General features: G+C 43.1%; 1 pseudogene; it reads right to left on the reverse strand.

Annotated features, from left to right (window-relative positions):
* Positions 1–2495: 2495 nt before the first annotated feature.
* On the reverse strand, positions 2496–3010 carry LOC110565769 (cytochrome b5 type B-like; annotated as a pseudogene).
* Between the last annotated feature and the right edge of the window lie 4564 nt (positions 3011–7574).

Consider the following 7574-nt stretch of genomic DNA (forward strand, 5'->3'; position numbering starts at 1 on the left):
AGAAAGGATGATGCCATTTTCTTAAAGAGAAGCATCCTCCAAACTCCCCTATGATACAAATATTCTTGCCTTGATGGCTCTCTCAAAGGGGGAATTCTAAAGACACTTATAGAAGTAAGCTATTAAAAAGCAAAAGCAAAAGCAAATTCATTAACAGCAGAGTTAAGACAGTTCAATCTTGGTTGTCTAGAGATGATCAAAGAGGCTATAATCTATAAGATCATATTTGGAGGCCTAGAGAGTGACCAGCTGGGGCTAGCGTCTTCCCAGTCAGCCCAACTACTGCAGACTAAGCAACTCACATTTCAGACTGTGGGCACTGCTGGTCTCATTACAATGCATAACTTGCTGCTAGGATGCTTGTTGCTCTAGGATATGCAACAGATCATTATCACAGGGTCCTTGTCTTCAAAGAACTTGGAACATTTAAATGGAAATGTTGAAATATTCTCTAGCAACACTTGATAAACCCAAAGAAGGCAAAAACTTTCAAGCCCCAGAATGTCTGAAGAAAAGTATGATCAGCGTGGCCTGGGGTGGGTGGAAAGTGTGGGTGGGCATGGGGGTTGTGTTTTCATTGCTCAAATTTCCAGGCGCTCTCCAGCCACTCCTCAGTATGTGGTCCCACCCTGCCTCACATAGCCCTGACCTGTGAGGGCAGTAATTGAAGAGGAGGGCACAGAGCCGGGATTATGGCAGGCAGGAGGCCTCTACATTAACTCAGGTATGCATGGGAGTGGTGGAAATCATTTACCTGAAGACAGTCATCACTCTTCAGGACCAAGTCAACCTTCATCAGGATGTGTTGGCCCACTGTGTTCCCTTGATAGACTCACCAAACACAGGTTGTGTCTTCACTGAGAAACTTGGTCTGCACACCACATTCTGAAGAAAATGTGGGTTTTGTGCTTGGTGGAAGCCATAGCACCATCTTGTGGAAATACATTCTTCAGAGCACAAGCTGTTTTCCTTCTCTGGCTCCCACAGGGTTACCAGTTGCTTGTAGAATGTTTCGGAAAATATTCTGTACTTTCAGGACATTTTTGCATCAAAGAGAGTCTGAAAAGTATTTTGAATTTGCAGCTTTTCACCTGGAAATGTATATTGATGGATATCATTGCAGAAAGAACTCGCATTCTTACTTTTCAGCATGAATTACCTATCCAGGCTCCGGTTGCCGTTGTTTCCAATAGTTTGATTTGCAAACAGTGCTTTAATGCGTATTCTGTACATGTTGGTGCACTTGTGGGATATGTTCCGGGAGGTGGACTTTCTAGGTCAAATGATACATCCATTTGGGATTGTGGTAGACATGGGCTGACTAATTTCCGGGCAGTTTTAGACCAAATTTCAGCAATGTGTGACACTCCATAAATCATCAACTATTTGTGTGTGTATGTTCATTAATGTGTGCACATATATGTTTAAGTGCACATGTATGTGTGCTCATGCGTGTGGCCAGAAGATGATGCCAGGTATCTGCAGTTACTGTCCTATGTATTTTGTGAGGCAGGATCTCTCACTGAATATGGAGCTCACCAATTCAGGTAGACATTAAGCACTAAGGACCCAGCGTCTCTGCCTCCTAGTCCTCAGGGTTACTGCTGTGAGCTGCTGTGCTCTGATTTCCTGTGGGACTTTCAGGGGATCTGCTTGAGGTTTTTCTGCTTGCTTACTATCTGTCTCTCCAGCTCACTAACTGTACTTTTAAAAAATCTTAATTTCCTTGCTGACGTGATAGATGAAATATATTTCAATGCAATTTACCGTTAGAGATTTTACAGTATTCTTCTTATAAATTTGTTTGTATGAACTCACAATTGTTCATGAATCTTGGCTTCACAAGTCAATTCTTTCTCTTTAAAGATTGATTATAAATTTACCTTTTAAAAATAGCTTTAAAGCTGGCTGAGGTGGTACACACCTTTAATCCCAGCACTGGGGGTTGTGGGGAGCACAGGCAGGCAGATCGCTGTGAGTTCCAGGCCAGCCTGATGTACAAAGGGAGTACAGGACAGCAGGGCTACACAGAGAAACTTCCTTTTATTTTATTTTCTCAGAATTAAAAAATATTAATTTAATTTAAAAAAGGGAAAAGATTCAAAATTAGACTGCTATTTCCTTAAATATGTCTAATGTGGATTCAGAATATCAGAAATCATGTATTGTCCCCAGAAGGCCATGCCACTACAGCACAGGAACTCTAAATCATTGGCATAAACTCTTCAAGTGAAGAGAACAATGAAAAGCAGTGAGAAGAAAGCCTGGCAAGGGCACAGTGTGACCAGGTACTTTCGGCATCAGTCTCTGGCTGACGAAGGACTCTGGTTCTACATTGAAGGAAGACAGATACCCGGACAACCATAGTGTCTCCAAGGGGGGTGGGGGGCACCGAACTGGCAGGATTCAAGGAGGAAACACCGCTGCAGCCTCCAAAACAAGTCTCCACTTCTCACTTCCAGGAGCGTGCGCTCCCACACGTCATCATAGTCTTCTCAGGAGGATCTGCTGTCGGTAGTGAAGTGACGATAAAGGAAACCTGTAAGAATATTGCCCACAACGGGGACAATCCAATAAGCCCAGCAACTTTTGCATGTACTGCTTCCTGAAGGATCCTTGTTACCATCTTTAGGCTTAAGGTCACTCGGGTAGATATCCCCAATGTCGTATTGCTTTAGTATGTTCTTGGGATCAGGGGAGTGGCCGATATCTTCAAAGCTTTCAGTTGAGTCGGCACCAGCTTGTTCCAACAGAACCTCCTCCCAACCAGGATGCTAGCTGAGAAGCCGAGATGTGGAGAGTTCACGTCTCCTTAGGAGTTTCGCTTCCCCACCTCCTCCAGCCCGTGGTAGGTTATGGACAGGTCGCAGCCCTCGCCATTCCTGCAGCTGCCGCTGGCTTCTGGGGTCCCCACTGGGTCCGAGTCCTTCTGAGAAACCTTCAAAACGCTCGCTGATGTTGCTTCTCTGTTTATTTCCAGTCCTGGTTTTACCGTGAGTGAGAGACACATACGTTTCAGGGTCTCTTTTGTTTCTTGAACTAACTTTAATTAGTAAATTCCCATTCTTCTTAATGAAGTCGTTGCAAAGGCTGAGGATTCAGCTTTTCTGTAGCTCAGTGATACAACACATGCCTGGCTTGTGTGAAGTCCTGAGTTTCCTCCCCAGCATTGATATAAACAGTTGCCAGTGATAGTGTAAGTGTCAGGCCTGTCACTGTCTCTTCAGTTTCTAGCTTCTCACATCTTAGCTAAAGAGTTATTTTATGCCCAGATGGACATATCCAGATGCAGAATAACGTTTTCTTCCCTTTATGCTCCCTGCATCCTGGATACTTTCCTGTGTAGGCTAAAAAAGACATAATCTTGTTTTGATTTGCATGGCTAACCATTGTCTGATTATACCATTCTTTATTCTATCAGCTCCCTATTGGTAGAACCAACAGTATTTTTACTTTGTTTTTCCATTTTGTTAAGAATCTCAGCTGATTTCATAGACCTATGATCTCTGTGCATCCAGGGAAGCCACAGGTTTCAAGAAGAGGTAAGAGGAAAATAGGTGAAACTGGCTGGGGGAATGCCAGCCTTGCTTGCTCCCCACCCTCCTCAGGTATCTAGGACTCTTATCAAAACAGGTCCTGAAGACCTGCTGCTTCAGAGCCTAGCATGAATATGTAGATACAGCTGCTAGTTAAGGTTATCTGGGATTGGCAAACAAAAGCCTTGCTGAAGAATTTCTGACCTTCAGAAGGTGAGGGAGATAATTGTGGGGCTTAGCACACACTGCTGGATGGTTATGGAATTAAAAAACAAAATATGTGGTTCTGTCCCAGTTCAAAAAACAAGTGCTACTGTGCACATGCTAACATTTTAGGGTACTGTAGCAGATGGGGAGGGTTGAGCAGCCCAGAAACAGATCTAAGGTTGTTGGTATTTTTATGTATAGGATATTTACTAAAAACTTTGAGTATTAAAAAAATTTCAAGTTAACACATAAATTGTATATGTTTATTATGTGCAATGTGACTTATTTATTTGGTTAGTTTTTTGGTTAGTTATTGCTTTTTAACTTCTTTGTGTTGCTGTCCTAGTCTCTCTGGCTGTCCTGTAGACCAGGCCGGCCTTGAATTTATACAAATCTACCTTCCTCTGCCTCATGAGAGTTAGGATTAAAGATGTGTGCCAGCACTGCCTGGCCAGTGTGACCAAAAAAAAAAAAAAAAAAAAAAAAAAAGAAAGAAAGAAAGAAAAAGAAAAAAGGCATATTGTGGAATGGTTAATTTGAACTGCCATGTGGGTTTAACTAGTTTGCAGTAAGAACCCTGTAATCTCTTTGGATTTTAAAGAATGCAATATTTTGTTCTTAATATGTCCTCATTTTGTACAATAGATCCCTGGGCTGGGCTGGCTGACTTTTCTTTTTTCTTTTTTTTGAGACAGGGTTAGGGTTTCTTTGTGTAGCTGTGGCTGTTCTGGACTTGCTTTTTAGATCAGGTTAGCCTCTAACTCAGAGAGATTTTATTGCCTCTTCCTCCTCCAGTGCTAGGATTACAATTATGCTGCACCATGCCTGGTTTGGGTTGACCTTGATTCTTTATATATATATATATATAAAGAATCTGGACATCTGATTTTTGACAAAGATGCCAAAACCATTCAATGGAAAAAAGATAGCATAGACTATCTAGATAGACTCTACCCAGCAAGGTATTAAAAAAGCAGCTGAGACTCATAACCAAACTTTGGGCAGAGTTCAGGGAATCTTATGAAAGAAGTGGGAGATAGACTTGGAGGGGACAGGAGCTCCACAAGGAGAGCAACAGAACCAAAAGAATATATATATATTCTTTACATATATATAATTTATTGTTTTTATTAATTACAATGTATTCATTTTGTATCCCAGCTGTAGACTCCTCCCTTGTCCCCTCCCAATCTCACCCTTCCTCACTCTTCTCCTCCCATGCTCCTCCCTCTTCCATCTGACCCTAGCCTATCAGGTCTTATCAGGACTGGCTGCATTGTCTTCCTCTGTGGTCTAGTAAGGCTCCCCACCCTGTCCCCTTCAGGGGAGATGATCAAGAGCCAGCCACTGAGTTCATGTCAGAGACAGTCCCTGTTTCCTTTACTAGGGAAGCCACTTGGGCACTGAGCTGCCAGGGACTACATCTGTGCAGGGGTTCTAGGTTATTGTCACTTGAGTTTTTGATCTTAGCCATAGTGATGGGTGTAAGGTGAAATCTCAGGGTCATTTTGGTTTGCATTTCTCTGACAGATAAGGATGTTGAATATTTCTTTAAGTATTTCTCCGCCATCCCATAATTCCTCTATTGAGAATTCTGTTTAGCTCTCTACCTCATTTTTTTAATTGGATTACTTTAATTATTGCTTTTTAACTTCTTCAGTTCTTTAATATTCTGGATATTAACCCTCTGTCAGATGTAGGGTTGGTGAAGATCCTTTCCCGGTCTGTACGCTGTCGCTTTGTTCTGATGATAGTGTCCTTTGCTTTACAGAAGCTTTTCAGTTTCATGAGATCCCATTTATTGACTGTTGATCTTAGAGCCTGTGCTGTTGGTGTTCTGTTCAGGAAGTTGTCTCCTGTGCCAATGAGTTCCCTACTTTTTCTTCTAACAGGTTTAGTGTGTCTGGTTTTATGTTGAAGTCTTGGATTCACTTGGACTTTACTTCTGTGCAAGGTGATAAATATAGATCTATTTGCATTTTTCTACATGTAGATATACAGTTAGACCAGCACCATTTGTTGAAGATGCTATCTTTTTTCCATTGTATGGTTTTGGCATCTTTGTTAAAAATCAGGTGTCCATAAGTGTGTGGATTTATTTCTGGGTCTTTTATTCAATTCCATTGATCCACTAATCTGTTTCTATGAATACTACTCAGCAATTAAAAACATAAAATTTGCAGGCAAATGGTGGGAACTAGAAAAGATCATCCTGAGTGAGGAATCCCAGAAGCAGAAAGACATACATGGTATATACTCACTTATAAGTGATTCTAGACCTGTAAGATAGGATAAGCATACTAAAATCTGTACCCCTAAAGAAGCTAAGCAAGAAGGAGGATCTTGGGTAAGATGCTCAATCCTCATTCACAAAGGCAAATGGGACCTCGGAAGATTGAGAAAGCAGAGAACAGGACAGGAGCCTACCACAGAGGGCCTCTGAAAGACTCTACCCAGCAAGGTATTAAAGCAACAGCTGAGACTCATAACAAAACTTTGGGCATGGTTCAGGGAATCTTATGAAAGAAGTGGGAGATAGATAGACTTAGAGGGGACAGGAGCTCCACAAGGAGAGCAATGGAACCAAAATATCTGGGCCCAGTATCTGAGCCTGATACTCCAACCAAGGACCATTTGTGGAGATAACCTGGAACTCCTGCACAGATGTAGCCCATGGCGGCTCAGTATCCAAGTGGTTTCCCTAGTAAGGAAAACAGGGGCTGTTTCTGACATGAACTCAGTGGCAGGCTCTCTGATCACCTCCCCTTGAGGGATTGGGGGGGAGCCTTACAAGGCCACAGAGGAAGATAATGCAGCCAGTCCTGATGAGATCTGATAGGCTAGGGTCAAATGGAAGAGGAGGACCTCTATCAGTGGACTGGGGGAGGGGCAAGGGAGGAGAAGAGGGAGGAAGGGAGGGTGAGATTGTGAGGGGACAAGGGAGTGGCCACAGCTGGGATACAAAGTGAATAAACTGTAATAAATTTAAAAAATTTATTACAGAAAACAAACCTCAGCAGTGAAAATTTAGAGATGAAGTCAATGGAGAGTTAGAAGGTTCTTTATTCCTGTTTTTGTTTACATGCATATATGTGTGTGTGTCCATGTGGCCCACATGTGCATGTGTATGTGGAGGTCAGAGAAGAGCATTAGGTATTTTCCTCCATTGCTATCTTACATGCTGAGGCTTGCTCTTTCACCTGAATAGAGAGCTCACTGATTGGGTTAGTCTAGATATTCATCTTGCAAGAAGGTTCCCTGTTGTGGGACTGAGGCCCCTGAGTGGGATCCGGTGGATGACGGTGAGGGAGGCTTCCATAGCGTTCTATAGTACCAGTGCCCGTGTACTCTGGCGAACTGTGTGACACAAATAGTGGATCCCAGTATGGTGGAGCCTCAGAATGGGCCCAAACCAAGGTGATGGTTCCTTTCCCAGTCTGCACATTAGTTCCATCGGGTACTGGCAGGCCTGGCATCTCCCATAGTGACAGTGGGACGGTTGGCTGCCTCAGAGATCATGTTGGCTTCCCATTGGTTCAAAGGCTGTATAAAAATGCTTGCCGCTGCCCACTAGATGCTGGTCTCCGGAGTCCATTTCCTGGGTTGGTGCCCCTGTCTCCCTCACCCTCCTGGATCCTAGTTTCCGTACCCTATCTCTACCTCCTGAGTGCTGGGATTATTAGGGTGCTGCCATTCCCACCCGGCTTTAAGTGAAACAAACAACAAATGCTCTTGGGTTTTTTGAGACTTTAGGTGCTGCATGTGTGAACTTCATCTCCCACATGTACGTGGCAAACAATTCATCAACCAAGACAGCTCCTAAACCTTACT

Source organism: Meriones unguiculatus, chromosome 3, assembly GCF_030254825.1.
Source record: "Meriones unguiculatus strain TT.TT164.6M chromosome 3, Bangor_MerUng_6.1, whole genome shotgun sequence".
NCBI lineage: Eukaryota > Metazoa > Chordata > Mammalia > Rodentia > Muridae > Meriones > Meriones unguiculatus.